Below are 12,265 nucleotides of genomic sequence, written 5' to 3'. Positions count from 1 at the left end.
TCACCCGCAGACGGACGGACTAGTTGAACGATTCAACCAAACACTCAAAAACATGCTCAAATAGTTTGTCAGTGACACAGGAAAGGACTGGGACAGGTGGTTGCTGTTCATGCTGTTTGTATATAGAGAGGTACCGCAAGCATCATCAAGGTTTTCACCTTTTGAATTGGTGTACGGATGGTCTGTTCAAGGGCCACTAGATCTGCTGAATAAAAGCTAGGAACTTGAAAGCGGCACAAAAAGCACAGAAACGATGGTATGACCAGTATGAATGAATGAATGAATGAATGAATGAATGAGGCATTTATATAGCACTTTCAAATGTACTACTGTACACCCAAAGCGCTTCACACTCATGTCAGGGGTCTCTCCTCAGTATGCACGTCACCGAGAATAGCCAAGCAGGGCAGAAAGTACTGTTGCTACTACCCTCATCAACGAACAAGCTATTAGCAAAGTGGCAAGCACCCTACAAGATTCAGGGACCGGTCACTTACGAGGTATTGCACCGGGAGAAGGGAAAGTCCAGCCAGGTGTACCATGTCAACCTTTTGAAAGAGTGGCGAGAGAAGGCAGCAGATGAAGTTAAAGTGCAGTTTGCCTGTAAGGGAGCCCCAGAAGGAGAGGAGGGTGAGTTCTCAAAGTTCTATTGATCGCTTTATATGTGGAACCTTTTTAAGAGCATTAGCCAGGAAAAAAGATGCTACATAGAACCTTTAATGTATTTAATGTATTTTAATATATTTTCATGTATTCATACTCTTGTGTAATCGACGTGCCATCCCATCATTTATTTCCAAATAAATCTGTCTCTTCCGTGATACCCTAAAATTTTGAATATTCCAATCTAATATGATTTCTGACCTGTAAGGTTGCCAGAATAATAATCTTACACAGTGTGTTAATAGGCCAGAGGAGAACTGGCACCCCGACTGAGTCTGGTTTCTCCCAAGGTTTATTTTTCTCCATCATGCCCTGATGGAGTTTTGCTTCCTTGCCACTGTCGCCTTTGGCTTGGCTTGCTCAGTTGGGGACACTAAAAATATGATTAAAGTTATTCAACTTATTATACAAATAAAATGTATGAATTAGGTCTTATTTAATTCTATAAACTATAATACTGATCTGCCAACATTGTTGCTATATGATAAATTAAACTAAGCTGATAACATCACTGTTTTCTCCAGTACGACTGTACAGCCAAATCTAATTTTGTCGCAATATTATCCTGTTTGACACTGAAGCTGCTTTGACACAATCGTGATTGTAAAAGCGCTATATAAATAAAGTTGATTGATTGATTGATTTAAAAGGTTCACAATTTTAATTAATTTCTTTTAACTAATTTTAATTGCATTAAATCAAAATGCAATTATACACAGTATCAACTAGGGGTGTCAACAATAATCGATTTGGCGATGCATCGCGATGCGGGGCATGAACGATTCAGCATCGATGCGGCAAAGTGCCATAATCGATTATGTCACTGTTTATTTTCTGGAGGACGATAAAGTTGTGAAGTTTCAAATACTTCCGATTCCGGGAGAATAACAACAACAACAAGGAAGATGGCTGAGGGAGATGACCGCGATAGACGGGTTATTAAAAACGCGCTAACGACCCGAGGTGTGTAGGATTGTACATATATTTTTTTTTGCACAATAATCAATGAATCTATAATGACGAAAAACGCCGCAATTCACCTTTATTCCACAAGGTGGCAATGTCTGATACGCAATGATGAAGTGGCGTTTCACTCATAGTTAACGTTACCTCTGACAGAAAACGAAACAATAATCTGCAAAAATGGCTCAGTGATTTACCGCAGAAAGCAAGTACTAAACACAATCATATGTTAGTGTCACTGTCTCTTGATGATGGATGTGGTCAAGAAGCTGTCAGTGATCAAAATATTGATTTTGAAGACATTGAAAATGAGTTTTGAGAATATGCTGGAGATCGCGAATATGAAGCAGATGCTGAATGTACTGGTAAACGAGCTCTGACGAGGTCATATGATGATGGTATTAAACATCTGCTCAAACTGGATCCTTCCAAGCTCCAAAAGGTAACGAAATAGGTTTTATTTTATTCTTCTGTAGCTGTTACTCTAAAATCAGGAGTTTTATATATTATCACAACAGGTAGAGGTCTATCCATGTTAAATATAGATCTGGGTCGCTAACGACCTGAATATGTAACAATGTTTGGTGAAACAGTCATGCATTTAAGGGTTAATTGCATTTTATTTAATTACATTTTATTTTATATAATAACTTTTATGTCAAAGATACAGGAGACACATAGCAGCCAATACAATCTGTTGTTTAATATCTGCTTGTATTGCCTCATGACTGATGAAAAATTTGCCTTGTGTGCAGTAGAATTTTGATGCATCACAATGCATCGTAGAATCGAATTGAATCAAATCGTTACCTGGTGAATCGTAATCGAATCGAATCGTGAAGGAAGTGCCAATGCACACCCCTAGTATCAACACAAATAACACAGTATTATCTCATTGTACACGTCAATGATGTACTAAAAAGATGCTCACATGGATCCGTAAAAATGATTAAAGATGCTGTATTATGCATGCCAGGCCAGAAACACATACTCATATTCATGACCGTTAAACAAATTTGAGTTTTTTTCCGTTTAGAGAAATGACAGCTGAATCGTTTTCAAAAACATGCACTTTGCACCACCGCACACATTAGGGTCATTTGAGACGCGTCCCGCCTGAAGAGTAGACAAGAGTATGCGACTGCCATCATTGGGAATAATTTGTAATATTCTTCACACACAATTTATACACATAAATACAGAGGTTTTTTTTAATACAACATTGTAGAAGAAACAAATCATCAGTTGTTTAAACTGATGAGCATTAAGGTTGTGTCATCATTATGTTTTCTATTTTACCGTCCGTCGGGCCTAGTGGAATAACAAACTTGTAGCCAATCAGCAGGTAGGGGGCGTGTCTATGGTGAGAAGAGAGGCCCAGTGCACGTCATTATTCAAAACACACAGGTCACACAGGACGGACATTAGACAAGAAAGAACTAATATATGCTGGCTTTTGCTTCACTATGCTCTTGTGTCATGTTCGCTTGTTTGTCCATTTGTAAGCATTACTTCAGCGATGATAAAGACCGTTCATTTCCACACCGTATGGAGCGTCTAAATCCCCCCAGTGATTCAAGGTTTCAAGCGTGAGCTCACAAAATGTGTCCCGACAGGTAAGATACTATACTCCTAATATACGGGTATGTTTGTTTCCTCTTTACATCTATATTACCCATCCGGTCATAATTGTAATATATGTCATTAGCTGGACTATCGAGCTTGTATAGCCTACTAACGTTATCGAGTTGTTCATGAGAACTGTTTGTGTTTTTGTGATCACTATAACTCTAATTGTGTCATCATTTTAATATGTCATAAGCTGGACTGTCGGCTCGTGTTCTATCGAGTTGTTCATGAGAACTGTTTGTGTTTTTGTGATCGCTATAACTCTAATCTGGTCATAGTTGTAATATGTCATAAGCTGGACTGTCAGCTCGTGTTCTATCAAGTTCTGATTTTTGTTGGAACTAGACTATCACACTATATTGCTGCGAGCCCCCAGATATCAACCAAAAAGCGTCGAGCACCACAACCACCAAAGCCTGTGGGCCCAGCTCCCCCTCCTCCTGTGAGATTTCTTCGGTCCCAACGCCAGGTCCCACACCCTCCTCCGTCTGTTGTAGGTGAACCAAAAACATCTGATTCCAGCTCTCAGGGATGTGTTTTGGGTCCCCGCCATGATAACAGTAACTTTATCAAATGTTTACAGAACAAGTGGGAACCCAGTGTGCCTGTCTCTTTCTCTTTCTCTATCTCTGTTCTGTTATGTGAATGAAAGTCTAAGGCCTTGTCAGTCAGTTTAACAAACCAATATAATCTGCTGCCTGTCACTTGTCAAACTAAGACTAATGTGGGTGAAAAAATGTATACTGTTAAGTTAGCACTTTTAAACATCTGTTCACTTAAAGGGATAGTTCACTTTAAAATGAAAATTCTGTCATCCTTTACTCACCCTCAAGTTGTTTCACACCTGTATGAGTTTCTTCAGCTGAACACAAGGGAAGATATTTTGAAGAATGTCAGTAACCAAACAGTTAACTGGAGCCATTGACTTCCATAGTAGGAAAAAAAATACTCTAGAAGTTAACTGTTAACTGTTTGGTTACTGACATTCTTCAAAATATCTTCCCTTGTGTTCAGCTGAAGAAAGAAACTCATACAGGTTTGAAACAACTTGAGGATGAGTAAAGGAGGACAGGATTTTCATTTTAAAGTGAACTATCCCTTTAAGAACAAATCATTTCTAGTCAGCGACTTAATAACCACAAACAACCTTGATTTTTTTTGCTTCTAAATGAAACGTGGTTAGAAGAAAACTGTAGTGCAACAGTCCTAAATGTAGCAGCCCCTCCTAACTTTACGTTAATGAGTGTCTGCAGAGCTGTTAGGAGAGGTTGCTGCTCTTTTCAAAGATGTCTTTCAATGTAACCAAGTGTCATTTGGTGAATATTTGTCTCTAGAATATCTGGGTATTGTGTTAAAAGGTGCTCCACGCATCCTGCTTATCTTTGTTTACAGGCCTCCAAAGTACTCTCCAGCCTTTATTGAGGAATTTACAGAACTGTTATCAATAATTTCCTCAGAGTTTGACTGTTTTGCTATTGCTGGGGATTTTAAAATTCACATAGACAATATTGAATCCTGTACAACAAAAGAGCTCATGACTGTTCTTAACATTTTGATTTGACACAGCATGTAAATGGACCCACACACAATCGTGGACACACCCTAGATTTACTTATCAGTAAGGGTCTAAACATTTCATTGATTGTTATTAAGGATGTGGCACTGTCTGATCATTTCTGTATTTTCTTTGACATATCAATCTCTCCTGCCATTGAAGCTAGATCTGTCTCTGTCAAAAGAGATGCTTAAATGAGAACACTAATGTGCTGTTTATGAAGGCTTTATCTCTAAAACCAAGCATATCTGCAGACTGTATTGATTTTCTCCTTGACTCCTTTAACTCAAAAGTTAAGAGTGTAATTGATGATTTTGCTCCTCTGAAAGTCAGGAAAAAGAGTGGCAAACAAAAGGCACCATGGAGAAACTCAACAGATTATAAAATCCTGATTAAAATCCTGTTCAAATAATGAAAAGACAATGCAGAAAATCTGAACGAAAGTGGCGGAAGACAAAACTTGTAGTCCATTAAAACATCTATAAAGACACCCTTCATGCTTTCAATGTTGAACTAGGCAAAGCTAGACAGACCTTCTTCTCAAACATTATAAACAGAAACATAAACAACACGCACAGTCTTTTTGCTACTGTCGAGAGACTAACAAACCCCCCGAGTCACATTCCCAGAGAAATGCTCTCAGACAGCAAATGCAGCGAGTTTGCTGCCTTCTTCTCAGAGAAAATCAAAAATATCAGAAAGGCAATCAGCACATTCTTGAGTTGCTCTGGGGTCAGACAGATCAGACCAAGCCCTCGGAAAATTACTATGTCTGATTTCGAAACAATTGACGGTAAAATTTTAGAAGACACAGTACAGCATCTTAAAACATCAACCTGTGCCCTAGACACACTCCCCACTTCTTTTTTTCAAAAGTGTGTTTAACTGTTTGGAAGCAGATCTCCTAGAAGTGGTAAACTCCTCACTTCTCTATGGGACTTTTCCAACCGCCCTTAAAACTGCAATAGTTAAGCCTCTTCTGAAAAAGAGAAATCTGGATAACTCCATATTGAGCAACTACAGACCAATCTGATTTAATCATAATGGGGACAAAGCTGTAATTACAGATCAACAGCATATAACATAGATATCCCTAGTAAACAGATGGTATACTTAAGCACAATGTATTCCTATGTACTTTAGTGACACTTAATGTATTTGTGACACACTATAAATTGGTATACTTAAAGTCTGTTAAATTGGAACAACTCATTTTGTAGTAAATGCATTTTAGCTGTACAAAAACAGTGCTAAAGATCAACTAAAGTTGTATTAAATATGCTTGTTTGTGCTAAAGTGGATTTATTCCAAGTATACTTAAAGTATTAAATATACTCTTGTATTTAAGTTCTGAAATGCAGAATTCTCTCAGCATGAAGTTCAAATGTATTTTGCTAAAATTACAATTGCAATTTAATTACACTGTAAAAGTGTTGAACATGCATAAATATTATACTGATGTGACAAGGAAGACAAGCGAGAGACCTGGGAGGAGCGAGTCAGACTGGTGCGTGATTGAGAATGAGCATCACCTGCGAGGCACACCGGTCTCGAGTCATTTACATTTACATTTACATTTCTGCATTTAGCAGATGCTTTTATCCAAAGCGACTTACAACTCAGGAGAACAGGAAGCGATCCGTCAAGAAGAGGCAACGAAACACAAAAAGTGCCCTAAATACCAAGATTTGTACACTGCTCAGAGTAGCAAAGACCAGAAAAGGAAAGAAGAAAGGAGAAATAGAGGGGAAAAGGTTTTTTTTTTTTTTTTTTTTTTGAGCTCCCTCATGAGTCCTCTCATGAGGGAGCTCGGAGGCATATAAAGACGAGTGACACCAGTGAAGGACCTTCACTGTTGCTTAACTTGGAACTGTTGAAGAAATAAAGCCAGCATTAAAATAAAAAACAACATTAAATAGCCTCTGCAGAATGTGTTGTTTCCCTTTACCCGACATGATGCATAAACCGGCATAACATTCGTTTTATTCTTGTGCAAGCACTAAAACACAGACAGTTCTGTTCGTTGTTGGAAGAGTGTGAATGTACAGACTGTGTGAGTTTCAGTGTGGATGGAATAAAAACTGTAACATTTCTCTGCCGATTGTCTCTGCACGCTTCAACTCCCAATGTCCTGCATAACTGCTCCTGATGGAAAACGCAATGAAATGATGTGGTGTTGTGCATTATACCGTGTCCTAACTACACATGACGCGATAAGATTCCAGCGAAAAGCAACTCGTCTGTCAACACCAGCCGCGACGTGACAACAAGATGCAAAAAACCATCAAAAACTACAGCCAATCAGAACAGCATGTGGGCGGGATCTAGCTGCGAGTGCACGGCACCAGAGATTAATCTTGACAGCACTTGCAAGGAAAGGATAAGAACCATTTAAACTACTAAAAACACATACTAAGTTACTAAACATTCGATGTCATAGAATATACTTGTTTGTTCACAGTTTGAATGTTTCAATGTGTTTAATTTTAGGATATGAGGTGAATTATCCTTTGCTGCTTTAAGTATGACCAAGCTGGGAGCACTAAATGATATTCAAAGTAACATTACACACTTTTAACATTAAATAAAGCACATAAACACTACCTGAGATTAACATTGCCAAGTTTTGTGTTGTTGTTCTAGCCGCGGCATCGCACAAAAATAGAAATCGTTTCTAAAACAGATTAATTGTGTCGCCGTTGCGGCTGGTTAGGACAAAAACGTATTAACATGGAAAAGTGTCGCGGCATCGTATCGTGTGTAGTTAGGACACGGTGTTACACTGCAGATTTAAATGTGACGCATACATTGAAATGATTTACCTTTCATGCAGTTAACATTTCTGAATTTATTTGACATTTTAACTTTTTTTGATTTTTGTGTCATTTTTGTGTACTCACTCATTTGTGATCTGATGTCTTCTCTCTGTTTCTTCATCCTCTTCATTCGTTCTTCTGCTCTCTCTTCCTCTGCTCTTCTTCTCTCTTCCACCTCCTGTAAAATCTTTCTGTCTATCTCAAAATGGCGGCCGTTGTTTTGTGCCACTGTCTCCTCAATCTTCTGCAGCAGCTCCTTGATCTGAGTGTGGTCACTCCTGTTCTGATTGTTGAGCACATGATACCTGTTCCCACATTTGTCCACCATCCGCTGGAGATCCTGTCCTTCTCTCTCAATGTGCTGCTCTATAGATGTGTCTGACAGAGAGTCTCCATGAGTGAACAGCACTATAGTGTGACTCCAGACTCTCTGACCGAGAAGATCCAGATGCTCCTGCAATGCTTTTCTCTCAGTCTCTTTAAATCTGTAGTCCACAGGTATGATCAGTAGTACAGCGTGTGGTCCTGGAGGACACAGAGACACACTGAGCACAATCTCCTGCTTCAGTAACTCAGGACTCTTCTCTACAGTGTAATAACTCCACCATACTGGAGCTTCAATGACAGTGATGTGTGTTTCTGCTACTTCTCCATGTCTCCTCACACACTGAGCAGATCTCTTCAAGTCAAACTCGTCTCTGCCCAGGTTAGTGTTTCCTGCTGAAATCTTACTATAAATTCTGTACCCCATCAACACAATCCTCAGCTCTGAGAGATGATGAGCATCCCCTGAAACACAGAGAATACACTTATCTGAAATTAGATTGCACTGTGAATATATGATGCATCCCTCTTTATGAATCTCATTTATTGCAATGTGAACAAGTGCATTAACTCCACCTACAGAAAGCCCACAAATGTCTCTTTATGATTCAGAAGAAGCACAGCACTCATCATCAATGAGCAAGGAAATCCAAAATCACTCTCAGCAGGGCTGTACAGTAACATAATGCACACAGCACTAGTGAAGGTTGGAAGTTTTTTCGCACAATGTTTTTTGACTACTCAATTGTTGCACAAAATAAAAAGTCTATTATTTTAAAAACGGTTAGTTCCAGTCCTTGATTCTCACAATTGATATTGTTCATTGAAGCTTACTGTATTATGTAGAGTATTGTGAAAGAGAGATTGAGTGACCCAGTGAATTACCTGTATTCAGATTTAGCATATTCCTTCAGGTCAGTCGTTCATAAAAAACAACGCGGACAGAGTTAGTCAAAGCATTTGTCAGTTGCATATTGTTCCCGTGTTCACACCATAGACTGTATAAAAATATGGATATAGTGTCTGTGATGTCACCCATATGATTCTGAAGAGCAGTTTTGAAGTTTAATGTAGAGATAAGCTGGCCGCCACCATCCTAGAAGCGTGTCATCATGAGTCGCGCCAGGACGCTGCGGAGGATTGCAGCGGGTTCTTACTACAATGCACCTTATACTTTGAGATAGGGCTGAACGATATTGTGTTTTAACATCGACATTGCGATGTGCGCGTGAGTGATAGTCACATCGCCGGCACATGGTATGTGAAGGGTAGTAGCCCATAGTGAAGGGTAGAACACAGTAAACACGAGTTTGTTGCTGGAGTGACATGCATGTTCCGCGTGCCTGCACAGTGATTGGTTCGCTGTGCCGCTGCTTACTGCTCATGGCCAAACATTCACTGCTAAAATACGAGTGAAATTGCGAAGAGGATCTGCCGCAAAAAATCCGCTGTTTTGTACCAGAAATTATCTTTATGGGACTATTTTGGCTACAAAAAGGAGGATGTTGACCAAAAAGAGGTACTTTGCATGAGCCCCTTTCACACTGCACGTCAGACCCGCAATATTCCCGGAACATTGCCGGGTCGCCTTCTGTGTGAAAGCAACCGCGTCCCGGGATTGATTACCGAATTGAACCCGGGTCGGGGACCTAGTAACATTGAGGGTTCGATCCGGGATGAGCGCTGTGTGAACAAAAGCCAAAACTAATGCCACAACGGATGTGACGTAGTGATAACGAGACCACGGAGCTCCTTACTATCTGCGCTGAAGCTGAAATCGTTCGCCAGCTCAGTGGAACGGTATGTGATGCGGTTGTTTATGAGCAAATAAAAATAAAAATGCAACAGCGTGGTTTCTCGAGAGAAAGCGCAAGTCATCAGTAAGCAGAGCAGCAGTGGAAGACTAGACTGGCAATGAGAACACTTCCGTTTTGCCTTTCCTTATTCTTTGGCGCCAATCTTTTTCGACTCGTACATTATACATCACATCCGTGTCAAGTCGTTATGGGTTGTGTGTAAAAGCGCACATATTACGGTATTTCGCTGGCAGTGTGAATGGACCAAATCTAGTGGCCCGGGAACAAATGCTGGGTAGCATTATCTGTGTATTTGCCGGACTCGCAGTGTGAAAGGGGCTTAAGAGTGTCAGAAAGTTGTGGCCACAAAACAAGAAAACACCACCAATTTGTCTGATCACTTAAACTGGCACCACAAAGATCTTTACGACGAATACAAAGCAGGGCTCGACATTAACGCTTATCCGGGACAAGTGGATTTTTCTCTTTCAAGTGAAAGAGAATTGTAGGCTACTTGCCCTTTGGACAAGAGTGTGACGAGTCTCTGGTTCTTCCTGCTACAGCTGGCCAGTGGGTGTGGCTAGGAGACTCATCAAGAGAACGATTGCCACCTGTTCTACCCTCTATAAAGCTTAGGCTTTGCTGGCACTTGAAGTCACCCTTCACCCGTTGCTCCTGGTTTTGGCCTTTGTTTGTGTAGCTTGATTCTGTCCTGTCTAATGTTCTGATAGATCAGGGGTTTGACAGGAATGGTGCTGTTTGGTATTGGTTCTTTCTTTTATATATCTTTTTTTATTTACATTAATAAATCTTTTGCTGCAACCTTAGTAGCCTGACTGTGTCCTCCATTTCATTTGTTACGGCTTTGAGCCGGTCGTGACAAATGTGGGGGCTCGTCCTTAAATTTTTGTATTCATAAGATATTTTGTTTTGATAGTTTTGGAGGATACAGTGGGGTTTTTGGCTGCTTCGCAGGAGTTCGGCTTTGGTAAGTCTGGTTATTATCTGTATGTTTGAGGAGTGGTTTATTTGTTGGATATACTTTTCCCTGGTTAGGTTAAGCGGGGAATCCTTAACGGGATGCTCCGATCTTTTTTTATTTTAGTTTGTTTTGTTTGTATGGTGAAAGCAGTTAGAGCGGTGGTCTCGGGAACACATCCGTGTTTGAAGTGGTGACTTGTTAATCGGTCGCTATTTCAAGCACTGGTTTATAGTGTATAAAAACCCACTGCAAGTAACTGTATGAAGATCAGGGATGAGTTTAGATAGTTTTCAAATCTAGATAGAGGGAACTGTTTATCCATGTTTTGGTGTACCCCTCAAATATATATAGATCAAATTTTTTGGGGGAAATTAATTACTTTTCTTTAATAATGACTTCAAAGGTCGAGGAATTTATTAGTGCTCCGTCCGATGGGTTGTTAAATGTTTTGACTAAAGATCAATTAGTACAACTTGCAGATCACTATGAGATTAATGTGTTAAGCCAAGATAAACGTTTAAAGGACAACATTAAATCCTTGGTAAAAATGGAGTTAATTCAACGGGGAGTTTTAGAATCTGAACCGTTGCCCGATGCATCAGATTTGGTTAATATGACGTCTACAATGTCCCACTTAACGTTTGAACAACAAAAACAATTGTTGGAGATTAAAGAGAAAATGTTAGCCACGCAAGATCGTGTTGAGATGTCTAAACTTGAGGTACAACAACAACAGCTCAATCTTGAACGTTATCGTTTAGATCTGATTAAAGGAGGAAGACTTCCTTTAACTGGAGGTATAGAACATGATTTAACTTCGTATAAATTTGATGTAGTTGCTAATATGAGATTAATCCCTAGATTTGATGACAAGGATGTTGAACGCTTCTTTTTGTTGTTTGAACGAGTAGCTGATGCACGTAATTGGCCAGATGAGGAGCGCACGCTAATGTTACAGTCAGTGTTTGTGGGTAAAGCTCAAGAAGCGTATGCGTCTCTTAGTATAGAAGATGCTAAGGATTATTTGATTGTTAAGAATGCAGTGTTGAGGGCATACGAATTGGTTCCAGAGGCCTATAGACAAAAATTTAGGTCCTGGAGGAAAGTTGTTAGTCAAACACATGTTGAGTTTGTACATGACATTTCAGTTTGCTTTAATCGCTGGTGTACAGCTTCTGACGTGACAACATTAGACGATTTGAAAGAGTTGATGTAGCTTGAACAGTTTAAAAACTCTGTTTCTCAACGTGTAGCAACATATATTAGTGAGCGTAAACCCGACACGGCATATGAGGCGGCTGTTATGGCTGATGATTAAAAACAAAAAATAACTAGCGAATCACCAAAATGCAAGAATGTTTGTGCATTAATTTAGTGTAAGTGTTGATCGATAGTGGATAATAATATATAATGAACTGCCGATAATAAGGTCGTGCTGTTGACGCTCGTGCAGCCTCTCGAGGAAAAATTTTGAAAACACTTGAGTGTTTTCCTGAATACCATCACAACTGAAAATGACACTGATTTCACATGACAG

The 12,265-nt window shown here is 39.6% G+C and overlaps 1 pseudogene; it reads right to left on the bottom strand.

The window, feature by feature from the left end:
* Nucleotides 1-12,265, bottom strand: part of LOC137064607 (GTPase IMAP family member 8-like) — a 58,339-nt pseudogene that overhangs the window by 29,069 nt on the left and 17,005 nt on the right.

This window comes from Pseudorasbora parva, chromosome 25 (genome assembly GCF_024679245.1).
Source record: "Pseudorasbora parva isolate DD20220531a chromosome 25, ASM2467924v1, whole genome shotgun sequence".
NCBI lineage: Eukaryota > Metazoa > Chordata > Actinopteri > Cypriniformes > Gobionidae > Pseudorasbora > Pseudorasbora parva.
The sequence above is the reverse complement of the archived record's forward strand: the minus strand, read 5'-3'. Positions and strand labels throughout refer to the sequence as shown.